This window comes from Rhinolophus sinicus, chromosome 14 (assembly GCF_057876585.1).
Source record: "Rhinolophus sinicus isolate RSI-liver-muscle chromosome 14, RSI-T2T, whole genome shotgun sequence".
NCBI classification, from domain to species: domain Eukaryota; kingdom Metazoa; phylum Chordata; class Mammalia; order Chiroptera; family Rhinolophidae; genus Rhinolophus; species Rhinolophus sinicus.
Window position 1 is genome coordinate 145,043,759 of NC_142514.1, and position 17,457 is coordinate 145,061,215.

The window sequence follows — 17,457 nt, forward strand, 5'->3', positions numbered from 1 at the left end:
GCCAAAGCTTTTCCTGGGCCTGTGGAACACCACCTTGGTGCTGGGCACAGGGAACTGCTTTTTGTCCACAGCAGCTCACCAGTGCCTTTAGTTAGCGTTGACCACTAGAGGGACCTCCACCCCAGGTCGCGGGACTCAAGAGCAGCCGGACCCTAGGGTGCCTCAGAGCCTTCCAAACTGGGGGGGTAGGGATGTGGTGGGGGGCTCTCAGAGACAAAGAATGACGCTTCCCTCAGGCCAGCCTCAGTTTAGGCGGAATCGCACTGGTCCAGGAACTCCAAACACCCAAAGATTGCTGCGCTGGGTGTGCCTCTACTCGATTTTTCTACGGCTTCTCTTCCTTTGCAATTCGCGACACAAATTTCCTTTCTGTTCCGCCGTTTTCGTTTCTTTCGACCGGGGAATGGTGCTGAAGGGCCGGAGAAGTCCAGGGGACTGAGAGCTGGGACCCGCAGGGCTGCCGCCTCGGGGTGCGAAGGGTGCGGGAAGGGGAGGTGATAGGAGCGGGGCGTGGTTTTCGGAGAGAGGCGGGTCTTGGGGGGACTAGGAGCGCGCTCCAGGGGGCGGGGCCGGGGCTAGGACAGTGGGGGCGAAGGCAGGTTCGAAGGGGCGCGGTTGACAAGACGAGTCTCTGAAGAACCGGAATCTGTGGCGGACCTGTCCCTACCGGCCGCAACGGTGCGGGAGAGGGAGCAGGAGCGGCAGAGGGGCGGTCCCAGAGGAAAGAAGGCGGGGAAAGCGGGCTCTCCGGGACAGCCTCCCATGGGTCCCCGCCCCCGTCACGTGGGCTCCAGACCCTGGTGCTGCCGCTCGGTCCACTGGTTGGTGGGTCGGTTGGTTGGTGGGTTAGTGGCCTGCAGCGCGGCTATCGGCTCTCAGGTTCGAAGGTGGGAGGGCCACCGGAGCGGCCCGCACACCTGAGCCGCCTGGAGAGGAGCTCTGCACCCAGGTCAGTGGGCTCTCCCCACGCCCTTAGGCCCGCTGCGCGGTCGGGACTGAGAGCCCCCTCAGGGGCATTGCCTGGGAAACGAAGAGCCCCTAGATCCTAGAACCACCCGGGGCATTGCGATCAGTGTCAATATGGGCTCCAGAGCGTGTCCCAGGCGCGACGACGGGGATCCTCCTCTTCCCTGGGCAGAAGACTGGTAGGAGGGTATAACTTCTGTGGATTTGCTCCGAATCGCTACCCAACCCTGCCCGGAATGTAGGGACAGTCCGCACCCCACAGGTGCTAGGGTGTCCCTGGTGATGCGTTGAGTGGTCGGTCACCTCAGTTCTGTGTGGTATGTCAGGGCTCTGCTCAGTGAGCTGGAGCAGCGGCGTAATCTCGAGAGTCCAAGGTGGTTGGGAAATTTACTGTCTACCCAAGTAATTTGTGTTCGGCAGAGCATGTGGCCAGAGGCAACGCTTTGGCAGAGACCAGCCCTATACTGTAATTGCATATAGGCCACATGCCTTTGAAACTCTCAAGCCACTGCGTCCCAGTCCGCTGCAAGAAGGTGGGCTGTTCCTCCCGCATGACATCCCGACTCCAGACCCCCCCAGTTTTTCCTCAGATGAAAATAAGATTACATATCTAAAGAACAGAATTTACAAAGTTTGGGTAGGATTGAAACTGGCACTCTAGCCAGTGTTTAATCCTATTAAAAATAAATCCAGAGTTTTATACTTTTACATTTAGAGAAGCTGGATATTTGGTATGGATCCGTCTCCCTTTCCAATTTTGGTCTACTTTCTGTCTTTCTCTTCATCTCTCTCCTTCCTCTCCCTGTTCCTGAATTGATTGTAATGCAAATCTGAAGTGTTTCCAAATTTACGTTGCATTTTGTGAAGTTAAATGCCCAATTACAAAAAGGTAGTTGGTTGTAAACATAATTCATCTTTAGCACGTTCAGTCTTTGATTATTATTTGTATATGGAAAACAGAATGCTATTTGATTTAGAGATTATGTATTTTTCTTTTGGGTTTGAGAGAGGCAGCTCATTTGTATTCTGCTTAAATTCATATTCAAGTAACTTTGAAGTGAGTGGTGAGGGAGATGGCGAATCTTTCACTTACTGCATTCATCCATGATTTTATTTAAAACATTGTTATTATTATTCATTTGAGATTTGATGATGTGTCAGTTATTAGTTTATTGCTACAGGTGGACAAACAGTATTATGGTCTCTTCTTTCCTGGGGTAGCTATAGCAGGTGTGCTGACTTTAAAACTAAGTAGAATGAGATAAATGCCACAAAGAGGTAAGAGCAAAGAGTTGTGGGGGTTCCTGTCTTTAGAGCAGGGAAAATCGGGGATAATTTCAAGAAGGGGGTGACATCTGTGTGATGGACCTCAAAGCATTTCTCTCGAGTTTCTCCAGGCAGAAGTGGGTAGTGTGTGACCTGGGCTGTGACAGCTATGTAGCAGGCAAGCACCAGCTACCCTGAGAAGTGGTAAGTTGTCCGACTGGGCTCCTATGGTGAGTGGTAGACATTAAAGTTGGTGAAAAACATGGCCTCAGCGGGCCATGAGGGCCAGGTGCAGAAGTCTGGACTTTGTCTGAAAGTCTGGGAGTCAATAAAGGGTTTTAAGCAGGAGACTGGTAGATGTTTCTTTGAGCTTAATAAAGTCAGGGACCTTCGCCCTTGACCTACCCAACTTCCCTAATCCTAGCCTTGAGTGGAGAAAATCCTGTAAATACTGTGGGATGAATGACCAGGCAACACTTCAGAGCAGAGCGTCTCAACCTTTAACCAGTTTAAGAATCACCTGGGGATCTTGTTCAAATGCAGATTCTGATCGCTCAGGGGTGGGACCTGACATTCTGCATTTCTAACAAGTACTTGGCTGGTGTGACCCCTTCACTATCTATAGCAAGGATTTAGAGCAGTAGTTTGCTAACCTGGCTACGCCTCAGAATTACCTGCGGAGCTTTTAAACTATTCAGATTAAGTGTGTCTGGGATGTTTTTACTAAATTCCCCCAGGTGATTCTGATGAAGGCTGGGTTGGAAGTGCTGTAGTGGGCTCTTGGCAGGGCTGTGGGAAGCAGTAACACAAGGGAAAAAATACTGGGCTGGAGAGCCCAGTTAAGACACTGGAAAATCAATCAGGTTATAAACGATGAGGCCTTATATTGGGCCTGAGACAGTGGGACATTGAGGCAGGAGAGACTCCAGAGAGATAGAATCTATAGGACAAGGGCCAGGGAGTGGGTATTGTCAGTCTGTATACTGACTACACGGGTTCAGTGAGGAGGGAGGAATGATTCTGAGAGAATTCAGCTTTGGAGGAGGAATGATATGTACTTTCGAGTGAACATTTGGGGTAAGATTTGAAGTTGTTTTTTACCTGGCCATCAGAATTTTTTTTTCCCTGAAGTACACATCTGTTCATGACGCTCCGCGGCTTAAAATCCTCTGGTGGATCCCTTATTCCACATTATGAGAAGGAAGAGCTAATATGAACAAACTTATGTGGTAATTTAAGCATTTACTAAGTTCCCAGACTGTGCTCCCCCATTCAAGAGGTGACACTCAGGGAATAAGTGATACTGTCACTATTGGGTGTGGGCACAACTAGGCTGAAACTCTTGGCAGCTTTGTGTTTTCCTGAGTCACTACTTTTCCTGCTTCCTCCTTCCTTAGAGCAGTTCCACTTTATGTTTCCTGGCGTCATTCTTTGATTTCAACACTTAATGGCACCTATGTGTCTCAGTTTTCACAGAATCCACAGGTAGCTTCAGAATGGTGGGCTGTATCCTTCATAGACTCCGAAAGCCAGGTCAGCTCTTGTTTGACCTTGAGGATCTTAAAGCGGTCCATTCATATCTCTCCTGCACCAGGTAAATCATCTTCTGGGAGGAGCTGTCCTATAGCCTCTGTTCAGCTTTAGACCCAGATCTCCTCAAGGCCTGACGAGTTCCCAGGGAGCTGCTAACTCTCAGCTTTGTCTTCAGGAAATTTATGATTTCTGTTTAGTGCTTCTAGGTAATTCTAACTTTGGTGCTCCTTGGTAATTCTTACTTTCATTTCCTCTCTCTGTCACATACACAGTTATGCACACTGAGAACTGAGCATTCATTGTGCACTATGCTTTTCTAATCACCACGTTCCATGTTATATAGTAATCTTAACCTCTGTAGCACATCTGTAGAAAGAAAGTCTAGACACAGAGGGGATAGAATTACCTCTCTGAAAGGATAAAGTATAACATCCTTGTATGGCATTCAAGGCTTTGCAGAGGATGGCAACAATTTAGCTTTGCCAGCTGCATCTCTACTGTTCCCCAAACTGAGTAGCTGAATCATTTCTATCCTTTGTGCATCTCTGCCTTTGCATACACTATTTCCTCTTCCTGGAAAGCCCTTTTGTCTCTTCTCTGTAAGATGAATAACTCCTATTAATCCTTCAGGACTCAGATCAAACTCTCGAAACAGCTCACCTTCCACTACCCCAAGTCATGTTTACTTTTTCCTCTAATATTATACATGTAAAGCATCAAATACAAATCTCTGCTATGGTCCGTAGGCTCTTTATTTGCAGGCTCTTTATTTGCATGTCTCTGTCCAGACCTGCAAATTCTGAGCTGCTCTAGGGCTGCTTCAGCCGTTGTGTGAGGCCTACACACGACAGATGTTCAGGAAGAGTTTGTGGCAGGCAAAACCCTTGAGCTAGCTGGGTTTGCAATGTCTGCCTCAGTGAAGGGGGGGAGATGAGGGAAGGAACAGGAGCAGAACCTGAAAGACTGGGGCAAGCCCAATGAGGAGTGGCCCGTGTGGCTACTAGAGTCATAGGGTGGGGTGGGGAGGGGACACTGAGAAAGGTGAGGCTGGAGTCTTAGGGCAGGGAGAGATTGTGGAAGGCCTTGAAAGACTGAAGCTCAAGAATTTAAATTTTATTCCGATGGCTTCGAAGATCTTTGAGTGTGGAGAAGACACATTGAAAACTGTGCTTTAAGAAAGATTCAGGGCTAGGAAGGCCAGGTTGGAGGGAAGAGAAGAACTTCTTGTGAGAATGCGCTGTTGGACTAACCCATTGAGGTAATTTAGGACCTAACCCCAGGCAGTTGCAATAGGGATGGAGAGGAGGAAATGGAGGTGAGGGAGCTTGCCAAGAAATCCTGCAGGATTTGGTGACTGATTGGATTTGAGGGAGAGAGAAAAGGGTCAAGTTGGACACTGACATTTTGTGCTAGTGTGCTGGGAGAAGAATGAGGCAATTGTTGGGAGCATGAGAGAATGGAGAAGCTTCTTGGAAGGGGGAAGGGAAACGAGGGTGGTTGATTTCCTTTGGAATCAGGAGGAAGCCTTGGGTAGTTTCTTACATGTCCCTTATATTTTTATTCGTACACAAGAGAATGGTGAAGCCCAAAGAAAGCTACCCAGGGTCATCCAGCTGCTGGTGGCAGAACCCAGGCCTCCTGGTCCTCTGGCTTGGGGCTCTATCCTTTGGAGCATAGTGGGTTTGGCCAGAGGGGAGCTTCCAGAAGGTCCAGATGAAGATTCCATTAGGCAATGAAAAAGGAGAAAGATACCAGTTTTGGGGTGAATTCAGCCTGTAGAACAGCTAAGGCTGGAGTCTTGTAGGTCATGGACTCAGGGGAAGTGTCTCCTGACAGCCAATGCCAGGGAGGGTGTGATGGCTCATGAGTCCTCCTTTCTGTCTTGGGGCCTGGCTGTAAGTAGGCTGATGGGAAGTGGGGACAGCTTTTATGGTGTCGGCACTCCCACTTGTTAGTGCTCAGTGTGGGTGCATGTGTAGTAAATGGTTTTTCTGGGACTACAACCACCAATCTGTCTGTTCCATGGAAAGATGTATTCTAAGACCCAAACACCTTTTTTTTTGCACAAACTTTAGGGACACATCCTGCCAATCCTGAGATGTTGTCTGTGTAGGGTTGGAGTGGGGGTGGTAGAGGGCAACCAGCCCTGAGGACCTCCTCCAAGCAGGGGCCAGTGTCGGGGTCCAGATGGTTAGGGGAGGGCCAGAGCTGTCAGGTGAGGGGGACCTTATCTAGAATTTTCACTGCTGCCAAGAGACTGAGACTCAGTGGCCCTAAGGCTGGATTTCCTTCCCTCTTCACCCTGCCTTTCCATACCTCTCCATTCAGCCGGGCTCTTCAGCTTCCAGCCTCCCGGGATGAGTCCTGCCTTTGCCATAACACAGTGGTCACCTTGGTCAGCTTAGGCAGAGCTGGGTTAATGTACGTAAAACATTTAGATTATTGCCAGGCATGTGGTAATTGCCAAATAAAAACAAAGATACAAGGAATGTCGGGATTCGACTTTGAGGAAAAACTTGTCAAGTTTCGGCTGTTTTGAGCTATGTAGGTGTGTCTGGCAAGTTTCTACCTCAGTTTGCATTGAGTCTCTCTCTCTCTCTCTCTCTCTCTCTCTCTCTCTCTCTCTCTCGACCAGAATATGTGCATGAGCCTACTCACCCATGGTAAAGTATCGGGGACAACCACAGATGACTGATTTGAGAGGTGAGCTGGTGGAGGGCCTGCTGACTAATCTGCAGGAAGAGATTGTTAACCCAAGTGCAGCTATGGGGAATTAATTGTATCATGGCCCGTCCTCAGGCCTATGGCTGCTGCGATGTTCCCAGGAGGCTGTGTTTTGGGTATAGAGGCATATACCTTCTTTTATTGTGCTTCACTTTGTTGTGCTTCACAGATGTTGTGTTTTTGAAGGCAGGCATTCCACCAGCAGAAAGGTTACAATTAGACAAGTAGCTTTATTGCAATACTCACTTGATTATGGTGGTCTGGAACCGAACCCACAATATCTCCAAGGTATGCCTGTATCTCTTTCCTCCCGGTTGAGGACAGGCACAGGAAAGAGCTGATCCAAAGCTCAGGTTGCTGTGCCTGCTTAAAGAATGCCAGTGCTTATTGGTCGCTGGGGGTGTGTTTTAGTGGCTTAGTTAGAACTCCTGCCCAGACTCCCGGGTAAAGACATAAATGCACAGTGACTTGTGTGCATGGGTGGAACGTACCAGTCAGATGTAACTGGCCCTCTCGGCTGGGCAGGGACCGCTCTGCCCTGGAGGTCCACTCCTGTGACTGGGCTGGAGGTGTCCCAAGTAGTCTTAGCAAACTTCTCCCACCTGCTTCCAGGAGAAAGGCTAAGGGAGCCATGCCAGAAGGAACTCCTTGGTTTGACAGTGTGTGTGTGTGTGTGTGTGTGTGTGTGTGTGTGAGAGAGAGAGAGACAGAGAGAGAGACAGAGAGAGAGACAGAGAGAGAGAGAGAGAGAAGAGAAGAGAGAGAGAGAGAGAGAGAGAGAGAGAGAGAAGAGAAAAGAGAGAGAGGGAGAGAGGAGAGTTGTATAGGAGCCAATGAGCTGTCGTAGGGACTAAGGGAACAGAGAAGGGCAGAGCCACAGATCAGGCTAGGAAGACCAAAAATTGGTTATCTTTGTTCCCTGCATGCATACATGGCAACTCCTCTCTCTTGAGCACGAGGCCTGGTTTCCCCTGAATCAAAGAGGTTTTCGAATGAATAGCTAGTTCCATGCTAGACTGCTTCATGGAGACAACAGAGGTGAACACCAGGCCCCACAGAAAGCTACCTCCGGAGAGAATGATAAAGTGGAACTTCACTTGGTAGGTTTTACACAGGGCTTGTCTCATCAGATAGGTAGTTTTTCCCATTTTATGGGAAGGAAACGTGCTGGAGAAGTAAAGTGATTTTTTTTTTTTTTTAAGATTCCAGAATATTATCTTTAATTTATTATCCAAACAGGCACACTTTTGAGAGTGAAAGGAGGTGGACATATGCTGAAGTGGATGGGATCCTGGGATGACAGGACTGTCCCAGGCATACTGGGATGTGTGGTATCAAACTCCAAATTCAATAAGTAACCAGGGCAGGTAAAGGGAGAGGGAACGGGAGAATGGATGGCCGTAGGGGAAGGGGAGACGTTAGAACTTGAATTTGGGTTGGAAAGGCAGATTCTCCTAATTGAACATTTTGCTAAAGCAAAGGAATAGTTCTTAGCTCTGACCCCTAACCTTGACTAGATGTCATGAAAAAGTTGTATTACATAAGCTCTTCCTGTGACCAGCCAAGACATCTGGTTCTTCTATGCAAGGCTGCTCACCCGGTAACAACTACCCTGTGTGTCTGTCTAGGTTTTCGCCGCGCCAGCTCGTTAGAGCTGCACAATGCCTCAGGCTGGGATTATTGTCCTGCTTCTGGACACGAGGAAACTGACTCCTCCTGCGTGCCCTTCCCCATTCTGGCGTGGCAGGCGCAGGTTTTCTCCACCGTGAAGGCTCGGCCTCCCTAATCGCTGTGGACCCTGGTGGTTCTAGAGTGTAGATTGAATCACACAGGCCTCCATTTAAATCCCAGCTCCACACAGACTTACTGGTGCTGCTTTGAGCACGTCTCTACCTCTCTGATCTTTAAGTTCTTCCTCTGTCAAATGGGAACTAGCCTATTTCATTTGGTTGTTGTGAAGATTAGATGCTGCACAGAAAATGTTGGCCACAGTGCTTGGCACGTTGTAAGTAGTCAATAAGTAGTATTATTATCATTTTCATCCTCATCTCAGGAAGCCGGGGGGAAATGCTGTGTCCAGAGGAGTGAGTCACGTCATCCAGATGTAAGCCTATTCTGAAATTTGAGAGGGAAGGAACATTCTCTGGGTCTCTAGGTGTGACACGGAAAGGACAGCCACGGTGGGGGTGAGTAGGAAGTCAGGAAGCAAAAGTGTGCGGCAGACGGGGAACGGCCTGGTTTCAGATGGCCAGTCACCTACATTCAGGACAAGGGCAGCAAACAGAGAGAGCTCAGAGCCCTCTCCAGCTCAATGAGACGTGGCAGGGTAAGTGCAAAGTCCTGCCCTCAGGCTCCAAAATCAATTGGTATGTGTTTCCTACCTGACCATGTGAAAAAGCCCATATACATTGGCTTAGCCTGGCTGCATTACTAGAAGTCCTGGGTTTAGACCTTGCTAGTGAATCATCCCACTTTTCCCTGCACTGGCCAACACTGGCCACACCTGGAGGTGGCACCCTGGCAGTACACTTTGGGAGCAGGTAGAGGAAGGACCCTAAATGCTGCAAAGCTAGAATTCCTGCCTTGAGAGCTCTGGAAAGACCTGGGGACAGACAGGAGACACCAGGCTGTGATTGCAATTTGCAGGGGGGTGAGAGAGCTACCATGTTCTATGTTGCTCAGTGGGCAGAGTCGAGTGTCGGTAGTGTAACAGTAGAGGGCACTAAGAGGAGGTAGGTTTTAGTTTGACATGATGTAGGTCATTCCAAACACTCAAGCTTGTCTCTAGGGCCCGGCAGCTGTCTTAACGCATGTACGGTATTGGAGTCGATCTGAAGGGGGTTTGTCCAAGCGGGATTGGCTAGAGAGAAGTTTGTGAAATGACAGGGGAGGCAGGATTAGCTGAAAGGTTATGGGTCTGAGTAGAAGTGCTGCAGGATTTGGGGGGATAGTTGGTGGCTTCTGAGCAGAGATGACTCGCAGCAAGTGTAGGAGGGAATGAGGTGGGGAGGCTGGGGAAGGGCAGCCTTAAAACTGTGTAGAAGCTTCTCTGTCCTGTCACAGGCTGAAGTCCCACCAGTAGCAGGGGTTGGGAGAGAGGAAAGGCTCTGAGGAAATGCCTCTGTGGGCTGAAACTGAGGCTATGAGCCCAAAGAAGTAACTGTACCCTGTGTATTCTCTGCCGGTGCCCACCTTGGCCCAACCATTGCCTGGGGCATGAAACCTCTTACAGACTCATTGGCGACCCCTCGAAGATATTGAGAACACAGCGTCCTGGTACCTGAAGAACCAGGGCCATGTGGTCTGAGGCACTGGGCTCACAGCATCCAAGACTGGGAATACTGACTGTCTGCAGCCTGGGCCTCGGAGCAAGCTTCCAGCCCCATGAGGTGGGGAAGGGCTGTGGGCAGCAGGGCCGTATTCAAGGAGGCTGAGGTTTTGGGTGGGGTGTCTGTGTGGGGGATGGAGAGTGCTGTGGTTAAGCAACGTGGATGTGTGAAGGGCACGCTGTCCTGGCCTGGGTGGCAGGGAAGGGAGGGAGCCTGGTAAGAAGGTAAGAACGGAGGCCACGGCAGCCCCAAGGTCAGAATTGGCCCACTGAATCTAGGGAAATGCTCACCCTGTTAGGAGCAGTGGTAGAGCATACTTCTTAAGTACTCTGGAATCAATAGATTTGTGACCTCATTTATTACATCAGTCACCAAATGATTTTTGACCATCCTCTGCGCTAAGAACTGTGATGGTGGGAGCAACAGATGAATAAAATATGTCCCCTACCTGAATGGAATTTAAGCAACATACCCCTTACTCAAACTCGGCAGCGATAACCACAGAGAAAATACAGTGAACATTCAGAGAAAAGAGAGTTTGGGGCAGCTGGCTTGCTGAGGAGATGGCATTTGAAGTATGTCTTGAAGGAAAGAAATGGACCAGAGACACCCCTTTCTGTGGGAGTGAAGGGCATTTCTAGCAGAGGGAGCAGCAATGTGGAAAGAAAGGCCTGGGATGGTAAATTATGGGGCATATGTGGAAAACAGCCAGTGGTTTGGTTTGGCTAGAACTGAGGAGTAAGTGAGGTTAAATATGGAACCAGGGATTGAAGTTATCATCTATTAAGTGCCCACCATGCATCCCGCAAAGATGACTCTTATATCTCACAAGAGCATTTCAGGGCTTTAATTGAGGAGGAAACTTACTCAGGATAAGTGACTTTCCCACGGTTCCTTATTTGGCGATTGGCTGACGTAAGATTTTGCACGGTCTACCCAATCCCTAAACCCGTGTTCTTTCCACCCTATCTTGCCACCATGTTGAGAGTCAAGATTATTTCATCTTAAGTTTGCTGTGAAGATCAGCTCTTCATGTTGAGGCAGGAAGATGGTCAGTGTGCGCATGTGACATTAACCTTTGAGAAGCACTTGGTGGATGTGGCCAGATGGTTATGACACACCTGGCCCCAATACATATGTGTGTGTGCACACATACGCGTATCTAGGAAGTAAGTCTAGTACATAGTAGAAAGTTGCATTCTTGTTCGCGGTGTCACAGAAACTGCTACTCCCTGAACACTGTAGGCAATTGCTGATTTCTTGGCTGAATTCCTCTATTTTCACTCCCACTCAGTAAAGTATATTAGAATGGGGCAAGATAATCCAGAATCTTCTCTAGTTTATACAAAAAGATTCTTGGCTTTAGCTACTTTATCTTTGGTAACAGGTTCCTTACAACCCACCTCACCTGCTGTGGACTCGAGGGTGTCAGATGTAGAGGGATGGTAAGCAAGATGGTACTCTGGAGTGGGTGGGAAGGGTGGGGTGAGGGATGAGAGCCAGAGAAACCTGGCCAGTGACCAACGTGGGGTTGTGGAGGTAAAGAGGAGGGGCCCACAAAATTCAGTAAGCATTTGCTGGGAGACTGCCCGAGCAGGGGCGTGGAGTGGGTGCTGGATACCTGCGTGAAAGGAGGGCATTGTTTCCATGGTAACATGTTCAGGCTCTGAGCAGATGGGTGCTGGTGGTGGCTGCCTGCTAAAGTTGGGCTTCTTTCTTATCCTGTGTTCTGAGAGTTAGCCAGTCCTTACTGCCGAACAGGTCTGTCCATGGCCCCACCCTTTGTCCAGCCTGGCCTCCCTCCTGGAGCTCAGAAACCAGATGCAGCCCTGGCAGCCACACCTTGCTTCTGTCCTCAGGGTGGAACTGGGGTCCTTCAACCTTCCTAGTGGGTAGTTTCCCTCAGCCCAGAGAGAAAGCCTAAGACCACCTAGGAAGCTGGGGAGCTAGATAGGGTAGTATCTGGGCTGCAGTGACTCCTGCTCTCGTAACAGGGGACTTCGGGTGGGACAGAGCGCTGTCTCCATGTCCTGCCTACTAATCTTGAGTACTTTGAAAACTTAAGAACTCCAGGATCACAAATCCAGTCCTCAGATGTGATGATTACTTAATGTTTGAAAGAGAATTTTAAATAAACTAGTGACAATTAGATGAGGAATGGCGTTCGTGAGAATGATCCTGCAGGCTACACAGGAATGCACCTCGTTGCATCGTTGTTACACACTGTGTGGAAACATTCCCTCAGTCACTCCAGCAGTGCTTGCCTGCCTGGCTCTGGGTGTCCTGTAAGAGTGTGATGTCTACTAGGAGCGATTGTAGGGCTTCTCTGGGACACCAGCACAACTTGGCCGTGGTCTCAAGGTTACCTCTGAGTTAAATAGGCTTTCCTAGTGCAAGTGCCCGGGGCCAGAGACCTGCTCCCAGGCTGAAGCCTTTCACGAATGTTGTCAAGATCGGGCCCTTCCTCTCCCCAATCCCTAGGGCCCAGCTTCAGCTACAACCTCCATGTTTGGGGTCTCCCAAATCCATCTCCCCAGCTCTGATTTCTCTGCCAGGTGCCTGCCCTCAGATGGCCTTTGATCATCATAAAATATACTCACTGTCCCTAAGCCAGGTGCCTAGTGAGACAGGCGAAATGACTGAGGAAGACACCAAAGACTTGTAAGAGCCTGGTGGCCCAACCTTCCTGACAGACACTGCTGGAGAGACACAGCTCGGAGCATGTGCTCTGTGTTCCCCAGGGTCTGCCCAATTGGGGGCCAGCTCCAAGAGGTTTGGCAACTTCTTAAAGTCATATATTTTTTTCCCCTCTGATCTCAACATTTAGGCCCCGATAAGAGGTCTTGGCTAAATCCATCTTCTGGAATAGTATAGTTAGGGATATGTTCTCTGAGAGGAGAGGCCGGGTGTTGCATATTTACTGGCCAGGCACTGAGCGGGTCCTTTACTCTATCCTCTCTCCTAACCTTCTCACCAGCTCTGTGAGGCAGGTATTCTTAGCTCCATTTACCTGAGAGGTTAGTGTATATTATTACTCAAGGCCAAAAACTCACCCAACTCTAAGTGGTAGAGCAGGATTTAAACCCAAGTCGGTCTGCCTGCCTCCTGCTCCTCTCCTTCCTCAGGGGAATGAGAAATCAGCTGAAGGAAGTTTAGGGTTAGACTGGATTGGGGTGTGGGGACTCTGGTGTCCATCCTGCTTTCCCTTCTATGGCTTTTTTGAATCACACGGACTTTTCCATATTTTACTTTGAGTCTGAGAAACCATTCTGGAAGGTCCAATGGGAAAACAATGGCCCAGCTTTATGGACAAGAAGAGGTGGAAAAGGTGAAAGAGGCCCCAGGAGATTTCACAGATGCTCCCACTCCCCTGGGGTGAGACTGGCAAGACCTCTTGGGCCCCCAGGGAGGGGAGACCTAGTGCAGTGTAATTCTCCAGCCAGCTTGTCTTTCGTCGGCAGGAGTGTATATACAAATGGGGGATTCCTGGATCACTTTTCCTGGGAAACTCCCAGAACCACTCTGGCCTAAGTGTTCTTAGGGGAGGGAAGTGATCTTAGTGACAAGTGTCTTGTGACTGGTGAGCTGAGGTTAGGAGCCCAGTCCTGCCCCTCCCTCCCTTCAGTATACTCTGGAGCTGTTGGCTTGTAGAGAAGAGGGCTGGGCCCAGAGCTCTTAGCTCCTTGAAAGCAGCTTGAAAGCTGGTCAGGCTGGGGGGTCTTGGGGTTTCCTCCTTGTAGCATGCTAGAGTCTGACCTCACTAAATGGTCTTGGTCCCAGGTGCGACAGCCTCAGAACTGACTTACAGAGAAAATAAAGGACTCCTAGGAACTGTCCTTACCTGAGTGCTGTTTAAGATTTGAAGATGGGAAGCAAAGTCTCCCTTAGACTGAGAAGGAAGGGGCACCAGTGGATGAGAACAGAGGCCCACGGTCTGGAGAGGAGTTCTGCCTTCTTCCGATCATCTTGTCCAGCCGTGTGTCTAAGACAGATGGGGTGTGTGGTAGTTTGCTGGGGCTGCCATAGCAAAGTGCCGCAGACTGGGTGGATTAAACAACAGAAATTTATTTTCTCGATTTTGGAGGCTACAAGTCCAAGATCAAAGTGTCGGTAGGATTGGTTTTTTCTGAGGCCTCTCGCTTTAGCTTACGGATGGCCAACTGCTCCCTGTGTCTTCACGTGGTCTTCCCTCTGTACCTGTCTTTGTCCTTGTAAAGGCACCAGTCATATTGGATTAGAGCTCACACTAATGACCTCCTTTTACCTTGATTACCTCTTTAAAGATCGCCTTTCTAAATACAGTCCTATTCTGAGGTAGTAGGGGTTGGGCCTTCAGCTTATGAATTCAGGGAAGGAGGACATAATTTAACCTATAACCAGATATTTCCAAAATCCTCATTGGACAAGACTCAGTGTCATGGTGAGGCAGGGAGAGGCGCTCATTGCTGGTCCTGCCAAGGGACCAGGAGAGGAAGGGGGATTCAGCCCAGCCAGTGGGGGAAGCTGGATTGGCCTTGTCCAAACTCTCAGCCCAGGAAAGTCCAGGCCAAGCTGTTCCCTTGTAGTCTGGGTTCTCTGGCAGCAGTGGTTTCTGTGTGGTGTCTTCATCTGGCTCCCATGTGGCCCTCAGCCCTCCAGTGAAGCCCGAGATGCTAATACCCTGCTAACAACATCTCGCGCAGACCTGCAGAGGAAGCCCCCTTCTCTAACCGAGGTCGGAGCCAGGTTGTTGTTGCCAGTGCACACGGCCTGTCTTTGAAGAAATTCTTTGGTGTTCTATTGGCTTAACTGTTTTTTAATGCAAAAGGAAAACTATTGCATTGATTCAAAATTAAACTGTTGAGCAAACGTTGAAATGAAGGTTCGAAATACAGAATACATTTTGATTACTTCAATTAGAATTTGCCTAGAGCCTGCCAAATTCTGGGGCCTGTGCTCCTCCCCAGGCAGCTTGGGAACTTGTAGGAGGTGGCTGGCTGCAGGCTCAAGTTATACAGGAGGCCCTGCACACTCTAGATGATAGAGAAAACTTGCCAATTCAGATCTGTTTTTTTCTCTTGTTGCTTAGTGTTCTAAAATAATAGAAAATGAGGAGAAAGAAAATAATGAGGAGAAATGACTGGTTTTATGATCTGTTGGGGGAAGTTACATCCTCTTCCCCTGTTGGTCCTTTGGGAGTATAATTGCATTCATCTATTATGTCTCTTGCTCATGCCAGGCCCAAGCATGGCCAAGTTCCCCTTATGGCAGAGGCTGCCTTCTCTGACTATCAGACTACCAAGAGAGGGGTCTCCAGTGTGAGAGAGTGAGGTGAGAGAGGCTGTTGTGGACAATTCCTCACCCTTATTTCAGAAAGCTCACCAACGTGTCCATCTGTCTCTGTCTCTGTCTCTGTCTCTCACTCACTCACACACACATGCCCCTTCTCCCTTTGCTCTCCACTCAGGTTCACACACCTTTAACATTTTGTGTCAGCCAGTGTTTATGAGTATCCACCTGTATCGAGTTCATTGCTGGGCTCTGACGATAGAAAGGTGAATAGCACTCTTACTCTCAAGCATTTTAATTTAGAAGGGGAGACAGATTTTGAGGAATTGTATAAACAGGGCTGTACGTGAGATGATAAAGACGGGTACCAAGTATGGCAGGAGCAGAGTGGAGGCATCCAGAACCTTCAAGCACTGGGAGTAGTGGTGTTGGGAAAGGCTTCCTGGGGTTGGTGCATTTGGATAAAGCCTTAGCATGGGTGGGATCTAAAAGTCTAGATGGAATAAAGCATCCCAAACAGACAAAATAGAGAAAACTGGAGACTCTTTCTGGATTTAGGAGCAGGACATGGCAGCACCTGAGAACACGGTAAGAAGTGCAGCTGGGAGGGTGGACCTTATTGGAGAAGTTGATGGCTAAGCTATAAATGCAGCTTTGTTCCTGAAACAGTGGGGAGCCGTGGAAAGTTTGGGAGCAGAGAAGTAATGTCATGAGCTTTATGAAACACAACCTGTCTGCACTGGGCAAGATGGGTTGAAGAAGAGTCAGCTAGAAGAAGCCGAGAGGAGGCAGCTTTGGCAATCCAGGTGAGAGATGATGAAGGTCCGAACGACGCTGAGATGAGAGTTTGGTTAGATGTTAAGGACCTTCAGGGGGTCTGAATGACACTGTTCAAAAAACACTGTATGCGTCATCAGGAATTTAGGTTCAAATCTCAGTTCTGCTGGTCCCTAGCAAGGGAAGGTGGGATCCTATGCCTCCCTTTGGAAAAGCCCAGTTCCCTAAGTGGTGTTTTTTGTTTTGTTTTTTATCTTTTACTATAAAAAAATTCAAGCATACACAAAAGAAGAACAAATGGTGTAATGAAACTCATTACCCATCACCCAGCTTCAACAATACGCCCTTACTAGTTCTATTATTTAGATGGTGGTTATTTTTTTTTTTTTTTTTTTTTTTAATTTTATTGGGTAACAGTGTGTTTTTTTTCAGGACCCATCAACTCCAAGTCAAGTCGTTGTCTTTAATCTAGTTGTGGAGGGCGCAGCTCACTGGCTCATGTGGGAATCGAACCTGCAACCTTGCTGTTAAGAGCACACACTCTAACCAACTAAGCTAACTGGCTGCCCCTACTTAGGTGGTGGTTATTGAGATGAAACTTTTTGGAAGTATTCAAGTTGCCTTTGAAGCATTTCTCTGGATCTGTCTGTCTTCAGGTTGAGGAAGTGAAATAACTTGATGTCCATTTGTTCCTTCCTGGAAGTAAATTTTTGTGCGTGTACGGGTGCATGCATGTGTTCTTTGCTGTAAGAAGGAGGATGAGGGTAGCTTTCTTTGAAGGATGTGCTCTTTCTTTGAAGGAATTCAGGAAACACACTGCCCACTGGTTTCTGTCAGCAGGGTAAGGTTCTGTCTGCCTTGGGGGGCAGGTAGGGTGTGCACAGGGCAGAGAATGGAGGTAAGCACTGATTGGAATGGTGGTTTGCAGGGTCAGACCCTCCTTATCCATTCATTGAAGGGTGTTTGTGGCCTGGGAGCCTGATTCATGCTGACCGAACTGACAAGGCTTGTTTATAAACCAGACACCAATGGACTAATTCACTTTGGCAGGCTTTGTCCACTGGCCACAACATAAATGTCTGTCCTCCCAGATCGCCTTCCTGGCATTACCTTACCTGGGAAAGTGAATTACAGGGTCATGTGCAGGTTGCTGAGGAGCCAGTCTCCCAGACAGGGGCGCCATGTGGATGGTAGGGCTATCACCCAGCATACTGTGGGGCCTCCTTGCTAGTGATCAGTACTCGACCCCCAGTGATTGCTTAAAGGTCATCAGTGTGCCACACAGAACCACACTGACCTGTCATTCTGTGAGCACTGTCACTTTACCCTTTACTGAGAGTGACACAAACTGGGTGGGGGATGTAGTAATTATTTTCACCACTTATATGCCCTCTGAGTTTGGCACTGATTAAAAAATAAGAGCAGGAGTCAGAGAGAAAGAGACCAAGATATTTGCTCTAGGGCTAATAAAGGTGTTTAGAGAATGTGGCCAGTAGGGTTTGAATGCATCCCTTTGCTGAGCTAGCATACCCACTGCTATCATGGACCTCTTCCTGGGGAAGGCCACTTTTCTCTGGCAAGGTGGCTCTAGGAA

General features: G+C 48.7%; 1 protein-coding gene across 7 annotated transcripts in view; it reads left to right on the forward strand.

Moving 5' to 3' along the window:
* The first annotated feature begins 772 nt into the window (after positions 1-772).
* PPFIBP2 (PPFIB scaffold protein 2) overlaps positions 773-17,457 on the forward strand; it is a 133,808-nt gene continuing 117,123 nt past the window's right edge. For 2 of the 7 annotated variants that reach the window (XM_019728190.3, XM_088791624.1), the window contains exon 1: positions 774-949. The gene's annotated coding sequence lies outside the window, so the exon portion shown is untranslated. Of the gene's footprint in view, positions 950-17,457 lie in introns of all 7 variants that reach the window. The other 5 variants (XM_019728216.3, XM_074335936.2, XM_019728175.3 and 2 more) reach the window with 4 other exon arrangements.